At 41.5% G+C, this 25256-nt stretch overlaps 1 protein-coding gene and 1 non-coding gene across 4 annotated transcripts in view; one reads left to right on the top strand and one right to left on the bottom strand.

The window, feature by feature from the left end:
* Positions 1 to 25256, bottom strand: part of CRACD (capping protein inhibiting regulator of actin dynamics) — a 270250-nt gene that overhangs the window by 237792 nt on the left and 7202 nt on the right. The window contains exon 1 of one of the 3 annotated variants that reach the window (XM_066385546.1): positions 21685 to 21702. The exons of the other annotated variants lie outside the window; for them this stretch is intronic. The gene's annotated coding sequence lies outside the window, so the exon portion shown is untranslated. Of the gene's footprint in view, positions 1 to 21684; positions 21703 to 25256 lie in introns of those variants that run through there. 3 annotated transcript variants of the gene reach the window in all.
* On the top strand, positions 16284 to 16359 carry TRNAS-GGA (transfer RNA serine (anticodon GGA)). Its single transcript has one exon. It is a non-coding gene; the product is annotated as a tRNA-Ser (tRNA).

Below are 25256 nucleotides of genomic sequence, written 5' to 3'. Positions count from 1 at the left end.
CTAAACCAGTTCAACTTTTAGGAAAAGGCATGAGATAGTAACTAATTCGGAAGTAAAATTTCATGTGATCCCAATGTGGTTAACAGAATAATTTTTCATTTTTTAAAATACTTTTCTGAGTTTCATACTTTTTTTTTTTTTTTTTACAATGACCAGGTTGCACTCTTTTCAGTCAGGAAAATAGGCAAATATGCTTTTTTTTATTAACCATTTATTCATTCATCTCACACTAGCTTGTGATCTTCTTGTAGATCTTGGTAGTCTGACGCCCGCACAATGTAGACAGCATAGAACCCAGTACTAGGAAAGGGTTAGTGTACACAATTGCTTACCAGTGGTTCATAAGGGTAGTGTTGGGAGGTCAGATGGTGGGAACTCCTGCCCCTGCCTTACCGTCTCCAAAGATCCTCAACCAGATAAATGAACAACGCCACTGACCAGTAAGAAGTCACCAAAAGGCAGACTGGGGGATGTGTATGGGACTGGAGAAGGACCACCCTGTGTGTACGCAGGTCTCACGGTTTATTTCTGTAACAGCACCAGAACATTTTTCTGTAACAGCACCAGAACATTTAAGCATCGCCTCTACTGCCCGGCCGCCAGGAGCCGAGACCCTCAGAAGTACCTGCCACGGCCTGAAGTCAGGTCCCACTGCTCGCTACAAAAACACTTCCAACGCCAAAGAGACAAAGGTTGGTTCACTTGGCATACATTTTCAATTGGGGTTATAAGAAGTCATATCACAGCCACCGGCAGATACAAAAAGTTCAGCAAAGTGTGCTAGAGGAGGAAGGGGGAGGAGGGAAAAAGGGAAGGAAGAGGGAAAACATGAAGGGGTAAGAGGAAGAGGTAAGAAGAAAGGGGCAGAAGGAAAAGGGAAAGTCGGGAGGGAGGGGAGAAAGGAGCCACTGCTCCGAATAAGGCGAGCAATCCTGCCAGCCTCCAGGCAGTGAGCATCTGTGCAGCGAGCGCTCGGGAAAGGAATGCGAATCTGTCTGCAGCCAATTTCTACGTGTGCTGAAATTCTAGCGTTTAAAGGTGGTTTTCACATAGCAGAGCCCCTAAATGAAAGTCAGCTCTTTCAGCTGGTCCTCAAATACAGAAATTACTTGGATAAAAACTGGCTGTATTGAACCAATTAAAATTGGTGCTTCGTCTCCACACTGCACCTTCCTAAGAATCTTCCGGGGTAACTGTACCTGCATTTGTTTTGTGCTTTTCCAACTGACTTTAATATCTAATCCAATAAGAGACAACTCCACGTTACACGATTTAAAATGCCCTCTTTTTAGGAGAGGAATAAAGGCACATTAATCAAGACACTATGGCACTGGGATAAGGATATAAAAAAATGGAATAGAACTGACAGTCCAGAAATAAACTCTAACATTTATGGTTAATTGATTTTCAACAAGGGTGATAAGACAAATTCAATGAGGGGAAAATGTCTTTTCAACAAACAGTGCTGGGGCAACTGCACAGCCATATGCAAAAGAATGAAGTTAGAGCCCTACCTTATACCATATACCAGGGGTCGGGAACCTATGGCTCGCGAGCCAGATGTGGTTTTTCTGATAGCTGCATCTGGCTCACAGACAAATCTTTAATAAAAAAAAATAATGTTAAAAATATAAAACATTCTCATGTATTACAATCCATTCATTTCCTACCGCTCATGTTCATGGTTGCAGGTGGCTGGAGCCAATCACAGCTGTCCTCCGGGACAACACCAAATTTTTATTGGATAATGTGTAACATACACAGGTTGTTGTATGGCTCTCATGGAATTACGTTTTAAAATATGTGGCGTTCATGGCTCTCTCAGCCAAAAAGGTTCCCGACCCCTGCCATATACAAAATGAACTAAAATGAATCAAAAACCTAAATGTAGGAGTTAAACTATCAAGTTCTTCGACTAAAACATAGGAATAAATCTTCATGACCACAGATTAGGCACTGGTTTCTTAAATACAACACCCAAAGGACAAATGGCAAAAGAGAAATAACCAATAGTACTATTTCACAATTTAAAACTTTTATGCTTCAAGAAATACCATCAAGAAAGGGAGAAAACCCACATCATGAAAAAAATATATTTGCACATCACTTATCTGTTAAGGAACTTGTATCCAGACTATATCTAGAAAACTTTAAAAACAATTTAAAAAAGAACCCAACCCTACATAAAACTGGCAAAAGATCTTAAACTTTTCTCCAAAGAAGGTATACAAACGGCCTTTAAGCACATTAAAATGTGCTCTACAGCCAACAGCCACCGGGCAAATGCAAATCAAATCACACTGAGATACCACTTCACAGCCGCTAAAACAGTTCTAATCCAAAACACTGGTAATAACACGTGCTGGCAAGGATGCAAAACAGCAGAACCCTCACACACTGCTGCTGAGCATATAAAATGGTGCAGCCACTCTGGGAAAAGGCCTGGCGGTTCCTCAAATTTTAAACATACAGTTACCATATGATCCAGCAATTCCACTCCTAGGAATAGATCCAAGAGGCAAAAAACACACATGAACTCAAAAACTTGTCCACATGTCCATTATAGAAAAAAATATGAAAGTATGTATCCATTTACTCAAAACTTTAATGAACAGCTTCATGGCACACAAGATAAAAAGTCTCACATAAGAATAATTTATGAGAGTGAAAGTATAAACAGAAACATAATTTATGTTTCTTATACCATGAATCTTAGCCAGAGTTCAGAGTTTAATTTGGAGCCACATATTCTAACTCTGCAACTTCTGTTAAGAATTAAAAAAAATAAACACAATTTGTCATAATGGTAATCGTTACTGTCAGACATTTTAAGGTAGAGGAAAACAATCTAGATTGTCTATTGACAAGGTAAATACAATTTTAAGAGAAGAGCAAAGGTAAATACAGGAAGACAAATCCTTCTTTACTCTCGCCAAGGACACTGTGGTATTTCTCAGTCCTTGAAGCAAGAAAGTGTCTGTCTGAAAAGATACTGGTTACCATGGGCACGCATCACTGTTATCAGTATCTTTCCTGCAAGAAATCAATTTCTCTTTTCCTGGGTTATCTTAAGTTTATCCCAGTGCAAAAACTTTAGGAGAATAAAGGTCTTACCAAAAGAAGTAAGCTATTTGATTCTTAGGAGTTGTCCATACAAAAAGGGTTATTACACTAGCTATTTTAATTCCGATAACATTATGAGAAGGGACCAGGTTTAAAGTATTATAAGGTCTTTTTAAAACAAGGTAATACATAATGGCAAACTGTCACACAGACCATGCCATAAACTTCTGTTAGCAGGGTATATTCAGGGAAGCAGCCAAGCAAAAAAGATGTTTTTTTTTCTTCTGCCCAAGAAATCATAGGTGTACACACACCACCCAGTTAGTGTCCTGGGAATCATGATAGAGAATTTCAAAGAAGAGAGTAACGTGACGAGGTAGGTAGGGAAAGCATTTACAGGTGTCGTTTGAGCTGTGAACAAGTGCACAGACCTGTGCATAGAGAGGTGGACGGAACTGCAGGCAAAGCACACACGGGGAAAGCACGGAACCTAGCGGGGCGGATGGCACGCACAGAGGACAGGGGGTGACTGCAGGCACTGGCTGCAGCGGGCGAAGAACTGTGATAGAAACGGAGTTGGAACCAGAAAGCAAACCAAGAAGTTGTCACTGATTTCCCTTTTTTTCTGCATAGCTTAAGAGAATTACTGTTGGTTCCTGAATATTTGAATCTCAATTTCCTTATCTGTAAAATGAAAGCTTAGGATTAGAAAATAGCTATTAACTAGTAATAATTACATGGAGTTGCTCACCCATTATACGTAGAGCTGTATGCGGAGCCTGTACACACATTATCACATTAATTAAGGCCCTTCTAGTCTCAACCTGCTATGACTGTTTGAAAGACTATCTCTCTAATTGATTCTAATTCCTCCTCTGATCTGGCATATTCTCCCCGTTAGAGGGAGAAAAGGACTGAAGACACAGCTTCTCGGCTGCTCCAGTAATATCCTGGCAGCTCTCTACACTCATTCTTGAATAGGATAAAAATTCCTCCCCTGACATAAAATGTCCCCTGTTGGAAGACATCTGAAGTTAGTATAGAACAAAAGCTAACAGCACTTTAGAAGTAGAAGATCTCTTAACTTAATACATCATTTTCCCCCTTGATACTAAGAAAGGGAGAAGATCCAGGGTCCTCCCCACTGCCACACCCACACTTCTGCCCAAATGACCTCACCGGCTAGTCTTCCTCAATCCTCCGCACCTGCCCAACCTCTGAATGCAGGACGCCCTGGGAATTGGTCTTTGGACCTATTCTCATCTTGAGACACTTTCTCTGGGAAGAGGATCTCATCCGCTCTCATTTCTTTTAAACATCACCTCTATACTGAAGACTCACAATTTTATATGTCAAGCCCAGATCTTTCCACTGAAATGCAAATTCATTGGTCACTTCAACATCTCCACATTGATGTCTGCTGGCATCGGTATTTGTTTCCTAGAGTTGCCATAACAACGGAGCACAAACTTGGTGGTTTAAAACAACAGAAGTTTATTCTCTCACAGTTCTAGAGCCAGAAGTCTGAAATCAAGGTGTCAGCAGGGCCATACGTCTTCCCAAAGATCTAGGAGAGGATCCTACATTGCCTCTTCCAGCTCTGGGGGCTCCTAGCAATCCTTGGATTGTGGCAGCATAATTCTCTGCCTCTGCCTTCATACGGTCTTCTCCCTGTGTGTGTGTCCTCTGCCTCCAAAATATGTCCAGAATCTGACACTTCTCCATCACTGTCGTTCCTGTCCAAGCTCTGAATAACCTTCCCAATGGTCTCCCTGCTGTTACCCTCTTCCCCTAAAGTCATGCCATACTGATGCTTAAACCCCTCCAATGTCTCCCTATCTCATATGGACCTGCCGATGGTCCCCACAGCCGTACGGAGTCTGCTCCAGCGGTCCTCAGACCTTTCCCCTGCTACTCTCTCCCTTCCCTCGGCCAGGGCTGCAGGGACTCCTCGCTCTCCTCCACAGGGCAGTAGGCTCTGCCTCTGGCCCATTGCACTTGTTGCTCCCTCTGTCTGAAATGCTTACCCTCCAGAGAAGCACACGGTTTCTTGCTCCCTCACCTCCTTCAAACGTCAGCTTCTCAGGGAGACCGCTCCAACCACCCTTTCTGATATTGCCAGCACCAACATCTGCCCCTCTCATGTACCCCACCCTTCCTGCCAGCCTTTTCCCCTCCAAACCTAAGCATGAACTGAAACGCTATCTATTTTACTTACTCATTTGTTTATTGTCTTCCCCCTCCACATACACACTAGAATGTGAGCTATTAATATATAAGGGCAGGGAGTTCACTCTGTTTTGCTCACTTTTGTTTCTCCAGGATCTAAAATACTCTGGCACACAGTAGCCACTCAACAACTATCTGGGAGTGAATGACAGAATCCAGGATCTGATCTGAACCATGAGGTGGAGAGAACTGGGCTTTTCACACAATGAGTTGGAGAACCAGGACCAGCTTTTCTGTAAAGTGCTTTACGATAATTAAATCCATTAATCCACGTTAAAAGCAGACTACCCCTCCCAGGCAAAGAACTACCTTTTTAAGAGAAAAACTTTAGAGTTAGGCATCCAGATCCAAAGTGACAGAAATTTGAGTATTTTGGACATGTTTGGGGACAGAACAGATTCTTCAGCAAACCGAGTCACACCAGCAGCCCTGCAGCTCTGTTTTCTAGCACACAGAGGCCACTGGATGAAGACCCACTCTTTCCTCAAAAGGCAACCGTCTCATCTAACCTTGTGACCCAGGCAATCCTTGCTCTATATTGCCACTTTCTGTCTGAGCCACCTTGGCTAATTCTGACTCTCTTATTAAACCTCTTTCCAATGTACTGGCTCTAATTTTTACTTTTTCTGTCTTAACCCATTTACTTTCCTCTACTTTCTCTTCATCACCATCTTCTTTCCTTCTCTATACTGTTTCCCTGTCACCTACACCCAGGTGCTCCTTATCCTCATGGGTTCATTTATTTCTTTTTATACTTTAATTCAGTGAGCTATTTATTCTCTTCAAAGTACACAGAGATATAACAGGCCTTCCCTATAGTGTGTGTGTGTGTGCGTGTGTGTGTGTGTGTGTGTGTGTGCGCGCGCATGCATGTTCCAGCTAGACATGGAGGGCCAGAGCAAAACCATTCTGCTTACCAGGGAGAGTGGCCACCACTATTCACCACCTCCCTGAGTTATATTGGTGGGAATGATGACTGCAATTAAAATTTCAAATACACTACTGATCCCTAAATGAAATGGAAAATTTCTCATGCAGAACGTTGGAGCTCTGACACGTATTTAACAATGTTCCCAACATAAAGTTGGAGGTAATAATACTATTGTCTAGTTTCTTGTCTCTGAAAAGGGTATTCAAAATGAACCCGCTGCAGTGGCTGCCTTCTGACGTTTATAGAGAACCAGAGCCCCTGGTCTGCACCTTGGAGACTGCAAGCCCCGCACGCCAGCCAGGCCAGCACGCACTCAGAGCAGAGATGGGCTGGCTGCGCGTCGCCTCACCGGCAGCTGCAGGGGTTACAGAGACGTCGGGACTCACCTGTAGGCACATGAGGGAAAGGCCTCATCCCACAAACAGAAGGAAGGTGATGAATCATGGAAAATGATGGTTCCCTGTCACCTGTGTGATCAGAACAACTCGCATCACGAGGTTCCAGAGGCACGTCATCGCCTCCCTCCAGGACCCAGAGCCCCTGCCAGCCCGCTGCCCGAGAACCACAGACAGCCGTCCCGAACCACAGTGCCACAGCCTCGGAGGACTTCAGTTACCTCTGAGGGTGGGAGTCACTTCCTGTGTCTGTGCCTCGCCTGTCATCAGACACAAAGTGTTAAAAGGGCCCTTTTCAGGGGCTGTGGCTGAAAATTTGAGTAACTCAGTAAAAAAAAAACAGGCCCGTTCACGAAGTAAGGAATTAGTGGAAAATGTAAAAATTAAGGTTGAGATGTGAGGCTAAAGTTATGAAAATCCTATGAGCCAGTAGAAGGAAAAAGATGGAACGGCATCCTAACAATGGAGTAAGCCTTGCGAGCTTTCTTGTGTGTGTTCGTTTTTTAATAATCAGCCAGGCCTAAGAGTATTTGAATCGAGAAGGAAAAAGCCAATGGGAGAAAGGCAAGCATCTAAGACCAGAGTGTCTGAGGAGGAGGGAAGGAAGCAGGTGAAGAGAACAAACAGGTAGCCAGGTTGTCATGGGAACAGAAGTACCTGAGGAGAGAAGGAGAGAAGCGAGCTCATGCTGACTTTGCTGAGAAAACCGAGAGGCTAAGTCAGTCAGAAAGAAGGCGGATGGGAAGTTTATGAAAAAGGTTTGAAATAGTTGCTTTGAAAATTCTGTTGAGGAGTGAAGCCAATAAAGTAACAAGTCACTGCAAGTTTTAATTAGTATTTTTATTGGAAACCTTTCAGTCCTGACCAACAGTGACGGCTCAGTCAAGGACAGGCACTATAAATGTGTGCCAGGACCGGTGACGAGAGCTGGAGCAGCGTGGGGTCAGTGTGCGCAGGGGCTGGGGTCCCGGGCGGGGGCTCACGGGGGCTGGAGAGGCGCCAAGGTTGCTGGGTTGCGCACGGAGCCTCGGCTGCACGTGAGGGTAGTAAACTGCTCATGGGAGACTGTTATACTAGGAAAATGAAAATGGGGGAGAAAGGAGAAAGCCATCATGAAAAAGATCGATTTTGATGATAAGCAAAGGGTATGGTTGAAAGGCAAGAACATTGCTGTCAAAGAAGGGAGCTGCAGTCTGTAGGCTTTGGAGCAAGAAGTCCACAGCATGCTGGTGGGCGGGGATGAGTCTTATAGCTCATTGTTCAATCAGGAACCCTGGCCGTCTCTACCCTTTAAACAGCACTGAGCTATTTAGCGATGCTGGAGGAAACGAGATCTGACAAGGCCAGGGGCTGGAAGCCTCACTCTCCTGAAAAGGGAAAGTCCGTATTGATTTCTTCTCTGTGGCAAGGAGGGTGGTGGTATGGAATTCACTGTTCTTAGCTCTGGGACAGATGCTAACACATTCCTCAAGCTGAAAGAAAGGGGCCAAAAAATACGGCAAGGCTCTCTCTAACCTGAGGCTAGGTACAGAAACGCCCATTTCTTTTACACTGAAGCACTCACTACTCAGTGCACTTAAACTCTGAAATAGCCTCTGAGGAAATACTTGTTTCTTTATTATCTTTCTAAAGATACTGCCTCTCTAACCAATTTAATACAGATATACAATTCTGAGAAACTATTTATAAATAAGACTACACAAAAACTAAGTCATCAGTATACACACACATACATACACACATTTATACACATAAGAAATTCAGTAACCATGTAATTATTCCAGCAGAGCAGCTTTGTGATGTTATTCTTTCACTAACTAAAAATAAAGATTCAACTACATCTGAGAGCAACTCTTGTTCTTTCTTAGGAAGACAAAACTACCCCTCCTCCCAAGTCTGTACTGGCTGAACCTATTAGTGCAATTCTGGGATCATGAAGCGCATCCACGCCTGAGACCCGAGATGCGTGCTCGCTTGGGCAGTGCATGCACTACCCAGACCCACAATGGCACCCTGGGAGTGGAAAGAGGATGTGATTAAAAGCTCTATTTTTGCTTTACATCAACCTATTTGTCAGTGCTAATTCCACAGCTCACTACACTTCAAGTTGACCTCTCGCACAAAAAGTGGGCTCTTCTATGCACCCCTCTTTTCAATTAAAGACAGAAATGTAGACGTTAGTATCTCTGCACCTCTGCAGAGACAGACACATCACCATTTCTAAACCTCTTAACGACCTCCATTCTCCAAAGAATTTGTTCTGTTTTGATTTTAGTTACTAGAATTAAAGACAAAGGACCACATACTGAAAACTTAAGGCTATCCCCTCCTGCTGTTTCTCGTCTCCTACATTGTAAAGATGATTTCCTGAAAATATGTCTTGTAAATTTTTTGCTTACTTACTCAGCTCTGTATATCACCACAAAGTACTATCTGCCAGACTGAGAGAGCCAATAAGTAACACTTGTGTTTTCTTCCCAGTGTCCTAAGTATGGGCTTGGGGAGAGAAGTAAAGGCAACTTTCTTCAACTTGACAGGTAAAACCAGAAGCACACCGCTGAAGCTTCAAGTTATAAACAATGACAGTTCCAGTCAAAAAGGCAAATTTCTTGAAAAAGTTGGAATAGCAGTTGCAAACACAAGACTTATAATAAAGAACATTTTGTAGACAAAATTGTAATGCATAATCCCATCCCCAAAAGTAATAAACAGGGTGAAAAAGCTTTTCTTACCAAAATGAACTATGGGCACATAAGAACAAATGAACAATTAGCAAAATGTGTAACGAGCACAGAAGGATTATGACAGGGAAAAGCAGGTGAACCCCTTGGACAGAATATCACTGCTGAATCAAAGTGGATAGAGAGATCAAGAAGACGAGAATATGAGGGTTATCAGCAGAGCTGGGAAGCAACATGGAGGAGAAATACATGAATAACAACAGCTGATCCCACTGTGTCAGATGACCTGACTGGAGGAAGCTCTACATTTCTCAGGATTCACTCGTGGTCTTGCCCACTGGCTTCCCAGGAGAACCACACATACACTCTCAGGGAAGCTGAAATCAGACTGTAACTAAGAAACTTTGGTCGCCTTGTCTTCTCCAGGGAGCTTTCATCAAATAGCAGCAACATTACCATCTACTTAAACAGCTAGGTCTGTGTTTGCTGCTTGCTTTTTACATTCATTCCTTTTCACACTCACGTATAACTCTTATAGTTCTGAAAGTATGTGAACAGTATCAAGAGAGTGAAAAGACAACCCACAGAATGAGAAAAAAACACTAAAAATCACATATCTGGTAGATGATTAATATCCAGAATATATCAAGAATTCCTATAACTCAACAACAAGAAAGCAAGCATCCCAATTCAAAAATGGGCTAAGAGGAGAGGATTCTGAGAAGATGGAAGAGTAGAAAAGCACCAGGAATCTGCCTCCCCGCCTAGAAAACAACTACATCGGCAGATTCTGTCTGATATAACTATTTTGGAACTCAAGTCAATTGAAGGCTTACAACTTCCAGGGGAAGAGCTGGAAGACTGTAAGTTGTGATTAATTTCAGTCAGCTCTTCCACAGTGGCAGCTATACATCCCCACTCTCCCTGCCAAGTGGCAGGCGCTGTGCATGGCTCCTGGAGCAGCTTGCACACAGCCCAAGGGAACCTGGGTGGGCAAAGGAACTCTGTCTTCCAAATACTGGGGATGCCTGCTCTGATTGCTGTGTCTTATCACAGAGGTACCGAGAAACAGGCTGATAGCCACTGTTGTACCTCTCACCATTCTAGCAAGCCCCACCTCCTCTGGCTACAGTGATTTTCAGGGAATTTAAAAGACCAGAGCTCTTTTGCCCTTTGTCTTCACTTTTTATCCTTTGGGGAGCCAGACATTAAAGACTAGGACATTAAAAAATGATTGCATGTATGAGAAAAGTCAGAAAGTGACTAGGCATGCCCAAGAAAATTCTCAGAAAAGAGCTGAGAAGACATTAAATTTACATTTAAGGTCAATCCTCAGCACTGAGACAATGTGACAATCAGATAAACAATAACAGGCCCTGGCTTGTAACTCAGTCAGTTAGAATGCCATCTTGAAACACCAAGGTTACAGGTTCAATCCTCAGTCAGGGCACATGTGGGAGGCAACCAGTGAATGCACAACTAAGTAGAATAACGAATGCTTCTCTCTCTCTCTCCCCTTCCTCTTCCTGTCTCTCTAAAATTATTCAATAGATCTTTTAAAAAAGCAATAACAAAACACAGCAAATTCTGGGGAGGGGGGAAATCTGTTTTCCAGAATTATCACATCATTAGATGCAAATATCCAGTGTTTAACCACAAAAAAGATCACAAGGCACACCAAGAAACAGAAAAGTATGATACATTCAAAGGAAAAGAATAAACCAACAAACTGTCTCTAAAAAATGTCTAACGGCAAATTCACTAGACAATGACTTAAACTGTCTTAAAGATGCTAAAGAGAGATGAGTAGAACTAAGGAGAGATGTGAAGAAAGTCAAAAGAAGAATTGTGAGCAGTTGATACAAACAGGGTAAAAATAAAATGAGACTATTCATAAAAGATAGAAAATCTAAGAAGAAACCAAAAAAAAACTCTAGAGCATAAAAAGCTTAACAGACATAAAAACTTCACTAGATGAATTCAAAGGCAGATTTGAGCAGGCAGAAGAATCAGTAGGCTGGAAAATAGGGAATGGAAATTTGAGGCTGAGAAATAGAAAAAAATACATGGAAGCAAAGTGACTGGAGCCTAAGGACACCATTAAGTGGACCAACACACTCCTCATGGAAGTCCAAAAAGGATAAAAAAGAAAGGGCAGAGAGAATATTTGAGGAAATAATGGCTGAAACTTCTCAAATTTGTTGAAATACATGAATATCATCATTCAAGAAATTCAACAAACTCTAAGTAATTTGAACTCAGAGAACCCAGAGAGACCCACACTGAGATACATTGTAATCAAACTTTCAAAGGACAAAGAGAGAATCTTGAACACCCCAAGAGAGAAGTGAATCATCACATGCAAGGGATCCCCAATAACATTAACAGCAGATTTCTCATCAGAAACATTGGAGGCCAGAAAACAGTGGGCCTATATATTCAAAGTGATAAAAGAAAAAATGTCAACCATTAATCTTATAACTAGCAAAACTATCCTTCAAAAGTGAGGGACAAATTAAAACATTCCCAACAAACAAAAGTTTAGGAAATTCATGACCACTACACCAGTCCTGCAAGAAATACTCAAGGGCATCTTACAAGGTAAAATGAAAGGACACTAGACAGAGACTCAGCACTGTATGGAGAAATAAATATGTCAATAAAGATAAATATATGGGCAATTATAAAAAGCTAGCAATATTGAACAAACAAATCAAGACTTCAAAGCGGCTACTAGGTAAGGAGACCACAACTGGAACGAGCCTGCAAGCCACACACAGAAACAATCAGAAGACAGAGAAACATAAGCCATATGCTTCAACAAGATAAATCCTCAGAAAAAGACCTGGATGAAACTAAAATAATCAAATTACCAGATGCAGAGTATAAAATAATGATTTTTAGGATGCTTAAGGAACTCAAAGCTACAATGGATGGACTTAATGACACCTCAATAACAAAATTGTAAGTTCCTGACCAGGCAGTGGCTCAGTGGATAGAGCATCAGACTGGGATGCGGAAGACCCAGGTTCGAGACCCTGAGGTCACCAGCTTGAGCATGGGCTCATATGGTTTGAGCAAAGCTCACCAGCGTGGACCCAAGGTCACTGGTTTGAGCAAGGGGTTACTTGGTCTGCTGAAGGCGCACGGTCAACGCACGTATGAGAAAGCAATTAATGAACAACTAAGGTGTCGCAACAAAAAACTAATGATTGATGCTTCTCATCTCTCTCTGTTCCTGTCTGTCCCTAGCTATCCCTCTCTTTGCTCTCTCTCTGTCTCTGTAAAAAAAAAATTGTAAGCATCAAAAAGGACATGGAAATCATAAAGAAGAACCAGACAGAAATGACAAACACAGTATCAGAAGTGAAGACTACATTAGAAGGAATTAAAAGCAGGCTGGATGAAGCAAAGGATCAAATCAGTGACTTATAGGGCAAGATAAGCAAAAGCATGGAAGCAGAACAGCAAAAAGAAAAGAGGATCAAAAAGTCTGAGGAAACTCTAATAAGAGAGCTCTGTGACAACATGAAGAGAAACAATATCCGCATAATAGGGGTTCCTGAAGGAGAAGAGAAAGAATGAGGAATAGAGAACCTGTTTGAAGAAATTATAGCTGAAAATTTCCCTAAATTGATGCAGGAAAGAGTCACACACATTCAAGAAGCAGAGAGAACCCCATTAAAAATGATCCCAAAGAGACCCACACCAAGACACATCATAATGAAAATACCAAAGCTAAGAGATAAAGAAAGAATACTAAAAGCTGTAGGAGAAAAACAGTCAATCACCTACAAAGGAAACCCCATAAGGATGACATCTGTTCTGTTTTCAACAGAAACAATTGAGACCAGAAGGAAATGGCAAAAAATATTCAAAGTAATGCAGAACAAGAGCCTACAACCAAGACTTCTTTATCCAGAAAGACTACAGTTTAAAATTGAAGGAGAAATAAAACACTTCCCAGACAAAAAGAAACCCAAGAAATTCATCACAACCAAACCAATGCTGCAAGAAATGTTAAGGGGCCTACTGTAGACAGAACAAAGCAGGGGGAAAAAATCTAGTAAAAGAGGAGTGTAGATTTAAAGAAAAAAATGGCAATAAACAACTACATATCAATAATAACCTTAAATGTAAATGGATTAAATGCTCCAATCAAAAGACATAGGGTAGCTGAACGGATAAGAAAACAGGACCCATACATATGCTGTCTACAGGAGACCCACCTCAAAACAAAAGATACACATAGACTGAAAGTAAAAGTATGAAAAACAATATTTCATGCAAATGGAAGTGGAAAAAAAAGTTGGGGTAGCAATACTTAATATCTGAAAAAATAGACTTTAAAACAAAGACTATAGGCCCTGGCCGGTTGGCTCAGCGGTAGAGCATTGGCCTGGCGTGGGGGGGACCTGGATTCGATTCCTGGCCAGGGCACATAGGAGAAGTGCCCATTTGCTTCTCCACCCCCCCTCCTTCCTCTCTGTCTCTCTCTTCCCCTCCCGCAGCCAAGGCTCCACTGGAGCAAAGATAGCCTGGGCGCTGGGGATGGCTCCTTGGCCTCTGCCCCAGGCTCTAGAGTGGCTCTGGTCGTGGCAGAGCGACGTCCCAGAGGGGCAGAGCATCGCCCCTGGTGGGCGTGCCGGGTGGATCCCGGTGAGGCGCATGCGGGAGTCTGTCTGACTGTCTCTCCCCGTTTCCAGCTTCAGAAAAAACAACAAAAAAAACAACAACAACAACAAAAAAACAAAGACTATAGTAAGGGATAAAGAAGGTCACTACATAATGATAAAGGGAGCAATCCAACAGGAAGAGATAACCATTATAAATATCTATGCACCTAATATAGGAGCACCTAAATATTTAGAGCACACTTTGATGGACATAAAGAGTGAGATGAACAGCAATACTATAATAAAATATACATTCTCTTTAAGTGCACACGGTACATTCTCTAGGATAGACCACAAAATAAATAAATAAATAAATAAATAAATAAATAAATATCTAGCAATATTGTAACAGTAACTTATAACTATGCATTTTGTTTACTTTCTACATGATTTTGGAGACTAATATATTTAAAGAAAAAAATTATTAGTATAAAATCCAGTGTTGCTGTATCTTTGGATAATAACTCCAAACCTTGTTTTCTATATAATTTAGGGACAAATACATTAAAAGAGTTATTAATTTATACTTTTTAGCACAAATGTATAAAAATGAAATTTTGTGACAACAACCATGGAAAGTGGTGGGGACAGAGCTATAAAGGAGCACAGTGTTTACATATTTTTGAAGTTAAACTGGTATAAAACCAAATTAGCGTGGTATAACTTTACGATGTTAAATGTAATCACCATGGTAACACAAAAAAATAGCCTATCAAATATACATAGAAGGAAATGAGAAATAAGTGTATACATTTCACTACAAAATATCAACTAAATACAAAAGAAGACAATAATATAGGAAATGAGGACCAGAATACCTATAGGGCACATATAAAATAGGTAGCACAATGACAAAAGTACCCCCTTATCAGTAATTACTTAAATGGTAATTGAATTAAACTCTTGAATCAAAAGACAGAGATTGGCAGGGTTAATAAAAATATATGATCCAATTACATACTATCTTACAAGAGACGCACTTGAGAGTCAAAGATACAAACTGGGTAAAAGTAACATGATGGAAAAAGATATTCCATGAAAATAGTAACCAAAAGAGAACAGGGATAGCTGTACTAATATTGGAAAAAATAGATTCTAAATCTATAAAAAGTTATAAGACAAAGGAGGACATTATATATTAAAAGGTTTAATATAGCCTGACCTGTGGTGGCGCAGTGGATAAAGTGTCGACCTGGAATGCTGATGTCACCTGTTCAAAACCCTGGGCTTGCCTGGTCAAGGCACATATGGGAGTTGATGCTTCCTGCTCCTCCCTCCCCTTTCTCTCTCTCTCTCTCTCTCTCTCTCTCTCTCTCTCTCTCACTCTCTCCCTCTCTAAAAGTTAATAAAAGTAAAATTTTTTTAAAAAAAGGTTCAATATACCAAGAAGATATAACAGTATTATAAAACCACATCAAATGACACACCATCAAAATATATGAAGCAAAACTGACAGACTAAAGGGATAAAGACATTTCTATAATACTAGTTGGAGACTTCAATATCCCACTCATAATAATAAATAAAACAACCAGACAGAGGATAAGTCAGGAAACAGAAAACTTAAGATAATAAAGCAACTAGATCTAAAAGAGATATAGGACACTCTATCCAATAATAGCATATACTATACATTCTTTTCATAATGGGATATTGTCCAGGATAGACCATATTAGACCACAAATTAAATCTCAGTAAATGTAATTTATATTTTTTTAATTTTTTTCCTTTTTATTGAATATATTGGGGTAATACTTGTTAATAAAATCATACAGCATTCAGGTGCACAATTCTATAACACATCATCTGCACACTGTTTTGTGCTTTCACCACTTATATTAAAGAAATAAAAGGCATTTAAACTGTAAAGAAAGAAGTAAAATAATCTGTCTGCAGATCTTATATGTAGAAAATCCTAAAGACTCCACAAAAAGGTTGATAAAACCAATAGATGGATTCACCAGAGTAGGATACAAAGTAAACACACAAACATTAGCTGTATTTCTATACACAAACAATAAACAATATTAAAAAAACTACAAAATAACTCCAGTTATGATAGCATCAAAAAGAATAAAATACTTAGGAATTAACTTAACCAAGAAGGTGAAAGACTTGTATAATGAAAACTACAAAACACTGCTGAGAGAAATTAAAGATGACATAAATAAATGAAAACATATCCCACGTTTATGGATTGGAAGACTGAATATTGTTAAAATGTCAATACTATTCAAAGTGATCTACAGATTCAATTCAATCCCTATCAAAATCCTAATGATTTGTTTTGCATAAATAGAAAAATTTGGCCCTGGCCGTTTGGCTCAGTGGTAGAGCGTCGGCCTGGAATGCAGGAGTCCCGGGTTCGATTCCCGGCCAGGGCACACAGGAGAAGCGCCCATCTGCTTCTCCACCCCTCCGCCTCTCCTTCCTCTCTGTTTCTCTCTTCCCCTCCAGCAGCCAAGGCTCCATTCATTTGGAGCAAAGTTGGCCCAGCACTGAGGATGGCTCTGTGGCCTTTGCCTCAGGCGCTGGAATGGCTCTGGTTGCAACAGAGTGACGCCCCAGATGGGCAGAGCATTGTCCCCTGGTGGGCGTGCCGGGTGGATCCCAGTCGGGCACATGCGGGAGTCTGTCTGACTGCCTCCCCGTTTCCAACTTCAGAAAAAAAAAAAAAGGAAAAAAAAGAAAAGAAAAATTCACCCTAAAATTCATATGGATTGCAGGGGTCCCCAAACTTTTTACACAGGGGGCCAGTTCACTGTCCCTCAGACTGTTGGAGGGCCACCACATACAGTGCTCCTCTCACTGACCACCAATGAAAGAGGTGCCCCTTTCGGAAGTGCAGCAAGGGGGCCGGATAAATGGCCTCAGGGGGCCGCATGTGGCCCACGGGCCATAGTTTGGGGATGCCTGAAGGGGCTCCCGAGAGCCAAAACAATCTTGAAGAACAAAAGCAAGGACTCACACTTCCTGAATGCAAACCTTACTACAAAGATACAATAATAAAAACGGCATAGTATTAGCATAAAGACAGATATGTTTACCAATTAGATAAAATAGAGAGGCCTGATATAAACCCTCACCTATTAGGTCAAATGATTTTTGACAAGGGTGCCAAGACCATTCAATGGGCAAAGGACAGTCTTCAACAAATAGTACTTAGAAAATGAGATATGCACTTGTAAAAAAATGAATTTGGACCCTTACCTAACACCATATATAAAAAGTAATTCAAAATGAATGAAGGACCAAAATGCAAGACCCAAAACAATAAAACACTTTGAAGAAAACGTAGGACAAAAGGTTCATGGCATTGGATTTGGCAATGATTTCTTGGAAATGACACCAAAGGTACAGATAACAACAAAAATAGACAAATTACAATTTATAAAAATTTAGAAATTTTGTGGATCAAAACACTATCTGCAGAGTAAATAGGCAATGCACAGAATGAAAGAAAATATTTACAAATCATACAAGGGATTAATACCCTGAATATACAAAGAACTTCTAGAACTTAACAACAAAGAAACAAACAATCCTTTTCAAAAGTGGGCAAATGCCCTGGCCAGTTGGCTCAGTGGTCAGATCATTGACCCGGCATATGGATATCCTGGGTTCAATTCCCAGTCAGGGCACACAGGAGAAGCAACCATCTGCTCCTCTCCCCTCCCTCCCCTCTTTCTCTCCCTCTTTCCCTCCTGCAGCCAGTGTCTCAATTGGTTTAAGTGTTGACCCAGGCGCTGAGGACAGCTCAGTTGGTCCAAGTGTATCAGTCTCAGGTGCTAAAAATAGCTTGATTAATTCAAGCATCTTCCCCAGACAGGAGTGCCGGGTGGATCCTGATCAGGACATATGTAGGAGTCAGTCTCACTATCTCCCTTCCCCTCACTTGGAAAAAGGAAAAAGAAAATAAAACTGGGCAAAGGAATTGAATAAACATTAATAAAAAAGATATAGGAATGGCCAGTAAGCTCATGAAAAGATGCTCAGCATCACTAATCATTAGGGAAATGCAAATCAAAACCACAGTGAGATATCACTTCATACCTGTCAGGATGGCTATTATAAAAAAAAAAAGAAAAAAAAGACAGTAAGTGTTGGAGAGGATTTGGAGAAGCTGGAACCCTTGTGCATTGTTGGCAGAAATGTAAAATGGTATGGCTGACATGGCAGCTCCTCAAAAAATTAAAAATATAATTACTATATGACCCATCAATGCCACTTTTTTTCAATACCCAAAAATATTGAAAGCAAGGTCTTGAAGAGGTATTTGTACATCCTGTGCATAGCAGCATTATTCACAATAGCTAAAACATAGAAACAACCAAAACTCCATCAACAGATAATTAAGAAAAAAGTATATACATATAATAAAATATTACTTGTTACAACAAGTAAGAATAATAAGTGAGACTGTGGAGAAATTGGAAACCTTGTGCATTGCTGGTGAGAATTCAAAATGGTATAGAAACTATGAAAAACAGGCAGGCACTCAAAAAGTTAAACACAGAGTTACCATATGAACCAGCAATTACACTCCTAGGTACGTATTCAAAGGAATTGGAAACAGGGACTCAAACAGGTACTTATACATCAATGCTCATAGCAGCATTATTCACAATACTCAAAAAGTGGATAACAACCCAAATGTCCATCAACAGATAATGGATATTTTTATTTTTTTAAAGACTTTATTCATTTTAGAGAAGAGAGAGAGAAGGCTGGGGAGTAGCAGGAAGCTCCTCCCATATGTGCCTTGACCTGGCAAGCCCAGGGTTAAACCGATAACCTCAGTGTTCCAGGTCGACGCTTTATCCACTGCACCATCACTGGTCAGGCGCAGATAACAGACTTTAAAAAAAAAAATTTATATACATACAATGGAATCTTATTCATCAGCCATAAAAAGAAGTAAGGCCTAATATATGCTACGATATGGATGTACCTTGAGAACATTATGCTAAGTGAGATAAGTCAGCCATAAAAGGGCAAATACCACATGACCCCACTTATATAAAGTATCTAGAATAGTCAAATCCATAGAAACTAGAATAGAGGTTACCAGGGGCAGGTCGAAATGAGTTATTATTTTTTTAATACATACAGAGTTTCTGCTTGGGATGATTAAAAAGTTCTAGAAATGGATAGCAGTGATGGTTGTGAGACTTTGAATGTACTAATTACTGTACTACAGTACTGTACACTGTACTGTACTAATGAATTGTACACTTAGAAATGGTTAAAATGGTAAATTTTGTGTTATATAAATTTTACTATAAAATATTTTAATATTTGAGGAAAAAACAATATTAAACATTCAGATATAAGTAAATCAAACGCTAATATGACATGTTAGTACAATGTTCAAACTGACTTTCCTCCCTCCCTCCCTCCCTCCCTCCCTCTTCTTCCTTCCTCCCCCCTCCTTCCCTTCCCTTCCCTTCCCTCCCCTCCCCTCCCTTCCCTTCCCTTCCTTTCCCTTCCTTTCCCTTCCTTTCCCTTCCCTTCCCTTCCCCTCCTTCCCCCTCCCTTGCCTTCCCTTCCCCTCCCCTCCCTTTCCTTTCCTTCCTCCCTCCCTCCCTTCCTTCCTTCCTTCCTTCCTCCCTTCCTCCCTTCCTCCCTCCTCCCTCCCTCCTCCTCCCCTCCCCTCCCTCCCCACCCCTTCCCTTCCCTTCCCTTCCTCCAGCTCTATACCAAATAACTAAACATTCTAGGTAAGACAGATGCATGAAGGAACTATAATGAGAATTTAATTTTTAAAAGATAAATCATGTAACAACAGGGACTGGCAGAATGAAGTAATTTGGGCAGAGATTATAAACAACCAGAAGGCAGAACCAAAGACATCAGAGGTACTTCTTTCTTTAGTAAAAGGGAAAATGAAGAACAAAAATACATGTGTAAGCCCCAAATTTGTAAGTCACTCAGTTCTATAACAATTCCTTTTAAGTACCTTAAAAGATAGTGCGATTTAAATAATTCAGAGCAGGGCCAGTTTCACTGGCTGTGAACTACTAAGCAAGGAAACAAAGCAACATAGCTTGGATTCCAGGCCACTGTAAGGATTACAGCTTACACTGTCTCTAAACTACAGTCTTCCACTCTAGCTTCCCAACCTGCAAACGCAATTTGTGGGAAATCTATTTAAAATTCTATGGCAATGGTCCTCGATAAATAAAATGGTTAAGTACAGATCTCCCAAACTAATACCTCATATAAAGAACAAGTCAGTTTTAGGCATATTCTCCTGCTGCTATCTCCAAGAAAAAGGTTTGGGGCCTGTTGGTCAAATTAGGTTGTAAATATGATAGATATGTTTGCTCACTTATAGTTTGCATTGGGTGTGGGGGGACAGGCTGTAAGCAGGCAGGGTCCTTACAGCCTAAGGCTTAGTTTTAATACTAAGCTTTTCCCCACACCCTTGACTGTTGCATGATGTAGGGTGGTGCACTCTCATGAGGAATCCCAGTATGCCTCAAATAAGTGACTGTGTATCAGAGACTTCCTTGTTTATACATTGGATTAAAGGTTTTGATTTCTACACTATAAAATGGGGCAGAGGAGCCCATGCAGGAGGAGAGCAGAGAAAGGCCACGTGGAGGAGAGGAGAAGCAGCCTAGATGGTGGAGTGCTGAAGGAGAAGCCAGTTTGTGCAGAGTTTGTGCAGAGAGAAGGAGATAAGGAACAGAGGTGAATAAGGCTGGTGAGCTAGAAACCTTTGATTCTAGAAAACTCGGATAAGTCAGTGGCTTTGGGAGCCCTGAATGGAAAGGGAAGTGTTTTCCCACTGTGTGAATTTCTTGCCCACCGGGTGCAAGCTAGGATTAAAGCTAATAGCCCACCAGTTTTTGGCTCCGTTGTTTCATTACCGTCTGTTCAAATCAAATGCAAACCTGCACGGGCCAGGCAGCTGTGATGGTGGCTGTGACTACTGGCTATACAGGGCCAAAGAAGAATGTTTGCATTCTTCTGCCTTTCACTTGACAAGAATCATCTAGAAACCAAACTTTAAGACCTCAGGGAAGACTCAGATTATTAATGATTCTTTTAAAAAATCAAAATGCCACTGTTATGGTTCTGACAGGCAGAAATGGTCTCCTAAGATGCTTTCCAACTCTAATTAAAGCAGGGCTGTCCCAGAGCTCCCACTTAACTTTAATTTATATGAAAATATCTTGGAAGAGCTATTCAACATATTGAGCATTTACTACCCTAAATCTGGTCAGTTAAATGTTAGCACCACCCCCCTTCCAGAAGCCGTAGAGGTTTGAGATGGCTAATATGCTGAGGGAGACGGATAGCATCCAAATTATCAACACGGGTGGCATCTTTCCAGAACACCGAAGAAATTGTTTTCTAACATGCAATTCCGCTGTACCTAGCCAAGCTATACTTAAAAGGTACAGTGCTAAAAACAGTCTGCCCATCAATAACCATACATATCAGTGGAACTGTAAGAACATCTACATGGAAATTGATTTAAATCAGTATTGACGAGATTGAACTCCCAGAGCTGTTCACTTAATTACACCTTCAGTTTTGCGAAGCGATTCCAAACATTTCCATGGCTTCTTCCACTTCATTCAAAGTTCTCCGGCTGCTCTGTCTAAAAACAGCACCACATTTTCCTCTGCTAACTCAGTTTTACTTTCTTCAAAGCTCTTCTCAGGAGCTGCCAGTCTACTGTATACTGATTTGCTTACTGTTTATCGTCTGTCTCTCTCGGCGTATCACCTCCATAGCACAGGGGCCCTGTGTTTGCCCTGCGTCCCAGCACCAACAACAAACAGCACCAGGCACAGATCGGGCCCTTAGTAGCAACTGCGTTTGTTTACTGATAGACTGAATAACTCCTGCCCAAACCTGTTATGTCATACCTGAGTTTATTTGAGGCTCAGAGGAGTGAAGTACTTGCCCAAGGTCACACTAAGCTAATTAGAGGGACAGCTGACCTTGGAACAGGGCCTCTTAACTCCCATTCATCCTTCCAAAGGAGATGCAATTATGCCATTCCCTGCTTTTGATAGCTCCCCGTTGCCTAGTAAATGTCAGCTCTCTTTGCCTTCCAAATCTCTCCGAAGTTTGCCTGACTCACTTTTCTAGGTTCACCTCCTGCCACTCCCTTCCACGCCCGAAGTTCCTGCAGCCTCAGCGCCCCACAGCTTCATGCTGGCGACATCCTTGCTCACTCTGCTTCCTCCCTCTGGAATAGCTTCTCACCCCCTTTCCATCTCAAAATTCTACCTATCTCTCAAGACCCAACTCAAATATCACTTCCTCTGTGACTTTCCTCCTTATCCTTCCGCATTCTACCCTTCTCGTCAGCATACTCACTCCTTACTGAGTCCCAAAGCGCTATGACCCCCTCTCATAGCACCCTTGACATTCTGCTGGGTCTTTCTTTTCTACTAGACTGTGGGTTCTTTTCATTTTCATATCTACTGCCAACTCCACAATGCCTTGTATAAACAGCTAGAACCGTGAGAAGAGGAGGGAATACAGGGGCATGTGCTACCAACTCCACAATGCCTTGTATAAACAGCTGGAACCGTGAGAAGAGGAGGGAATACAGGGGCATGTGCTACCCTCCCAGGTTCAATATGATCCCCAATGTGATGACAAACATCTCAGTACCCTGATCAACTACCCCAGTACTACAGAGGGGAAATCAGTTAGTGCTAGAAATGGGAGATGACATTTAACGTGACAGCACAGGAAATCGCTAGTGGATTGTATAGTATTAATCATAATGCACTTGTTCTACGTGTTCTATAATAATGCTACATTCTTTTCCCGTATTAGAAGACAACAAAAGTTATGAATGCTTTGGGCTGATGTCTACCATTGTCGCATTCAAAGGATCTGTACTCCCCCAAACTTCGTTCTTTTCCTGCTCTGCTCATGGTGTCCAGCATATGGTGTGTGCACAGTACACGTGTGCTGACACGACATAAACGGGGTTTTTGTTGACTTGGGCTGGATGGGATGTGGATGGTCGTGTCACTTTGCATTAAACTTCATACCAAAGGGGACAATTACTTTTTTGACTTACTTAAAGGGAACCATTCAGATTGCTATCTTGTTTTGTTATTCTGTGCCTAGGCTCAACTGCGGTTGTTTGTAACAGACAAAAAGCATAGGAAAATGACAATCTGGAAATGTTTTTATAAGCCACCATTCTGGAATCAGTTACGTACTTTCTTTCAACCTCCATCAAACCCTTCTTGAAGGTAAATTCATGCACACTACAACCTAGTATGGATAATGAAATTAATTGAAATATCAGAGGTTGCCTGACAAAGACCTTAGTTGTCCTTGGGTCACTGATTACAACCTCACTATGACTTAGAACTCTGTGTGGGTCAAAAAGAAAGACTGGATTTGAAGCTGCATAAAAGGAACATATTTAAGATGTTAACTTGAGCTACCTACATTGATTTGGAAAACAAAAATCAACTGAAAATAAGAAATCTGGTCCTGGGGTTTTCTTCCTTCTTATCTGTGCCAATTAAAGACCACGTTTTCACAAAACTGACAGGAAGCCCACAGGGGTTTGCAGCAGCTAACTCTGGCTATCTCTTCCTTGACTGGGACATCAGGAGCATCCACGGTTCAGAGGTAGTAACTAACTGCTCATAAACCCTTTCTTTAGAACACAGGCTAAGCAATCTCTCTTCACTCAGCTTGTCTCCATCCAAAAGAGATGCAGCCTGCTTTTCCATCCAGGTTCAATCAAAACCATCTGAAATCTTCTTTGTGATAAGAAATACAGGCCCTGGCCATTTGGCTCAGTGGTAGAGCTTCGGCCTGGCATGTGGAAGTGCTGGGTTCGATTCCTGGTCAGGGCACCCAGGAGAAGCGCCCCTCTGCTATTCCACCCTTCCCTCTCTCCTTTTTCTCTATCTCTCTCTTTCCCTTCTGCAGCCAAAGCTCCACTGGAACAAAGTTGGCCCGGGCGCTGAGGATGGCTCCATGGCCTCCACCTCAGGTGCTAGAATGGCTCCAGTTGCAATGGAGCAATGTCCCAGATGGGTAGAGCATTGCCCCCTGGTGGGCATCCTGGGTGGATCCCGGTTGGACTCATGCAGGAGTCTGTCTCTCTGCTTCCCCAGTTCTCACTTCAGGAAAATAAAAATAAAAAGAAAGAAATACATACTAAAGCACCCATTTGAATGAGCAACATATCTCATTCATCCCAGAGTTACAACTGTTAATGTCTACTATTTTAATGTTCTTTTCTCAGAAGTAAATAAAGCTGTAGGGCCTCTGACCTACATAGGAAGGTAAAACTGAGCCTAAACGTTAAAAAAAATCAAATCCCCTTTCTACATATGTCTGTGCACACAAACATATACACACGAACTGGCATTAGACCTAATATGCAATGACTCAGGCACAGATCTTACAACATATGGTAATTATCATGGACTAAATGGTCTTAAAGTGCTCCATCTTCTTGAGCACCTAACCTATTAGCAGGGAGAGGTTACAGGCAATGGAAGGTACTTGGCTCAGTTACTTAACTTCTGAACTTTAGCCTTCTTATCTATAAAATGATGGGTTGTTCTAGAACAGCAGTGCCCAATAGAAATATAATGCAAACCACAAATGTGAGCCAGATACGTAATTTTTCATTTTCTAGTAGGCATACTTTAGAGTTAAAAACAAGTAAAATTAATTTTGATGTTTTATTCAATCTAACATCACTAACACTATTTTCATATGTCATCACTATTTTTAATTTATTAATGACATATTTTTTCCAAACCAAGTGTTTGAAACTTATAGTATGTCTCAGTGTGGACAGCCACATTTAAATGCTCAACAGCCCCATGGAACCAGTGGATACTGTATGAGACAGTACAGGTCTAGATGACTGCTGACATTTCTCTTAACACTATAAGTGATTTTAATACAGAAAATACAAGATGTGTATATCAGGAATCCTTAGAAAAACTATAAAATGTTTCCCTGAAGATTCTCAGTGTATTTATTCTCATTCAAAATGGCCCTTTGCCCTGGCCGGTTGGCTCAGTGGTAGAGCGCCAGCCTGGCGTGCAGGAGTCCCGGGTTCGATTCCCGGCCAGGGCACATAGGAGAGGCGCCCATCTGCTTCTCCACCCCTCCCCCTCTCCTTCCTCTCTATTTCTCTCTTCCCCTCCCACAGCCAAGGCTCCATTGGAGCAAAAGATGGCCTGGGCGCTGGGGATGGCTCCTTGGCCTCTGCCCCAGGCGCTAGAGTGGTTCTGGTTGTGACAGAGCGACGCCCCGGATG

Source organism: Saccopteryx leptura, chromosome 5 (genome assembly GCF_036850995.1).
Source record: "Saccopteryx leptura isolate mSacLep1 chromosome 5, mSacLep1_pri_phased_curated, whole genome shotgun sequence".
Taxonomy (NCBI): Eukaryota; Metazoa; Chordata; class Mammalia; order Chiroptera; family Emballonuridae; genus Saccopteryx; species Saccopteryx leptura.
Note: the sequence above shows the minus strand (reverse complement) of the source record. Positions and strands in the feature narration are given on the sequence as shown.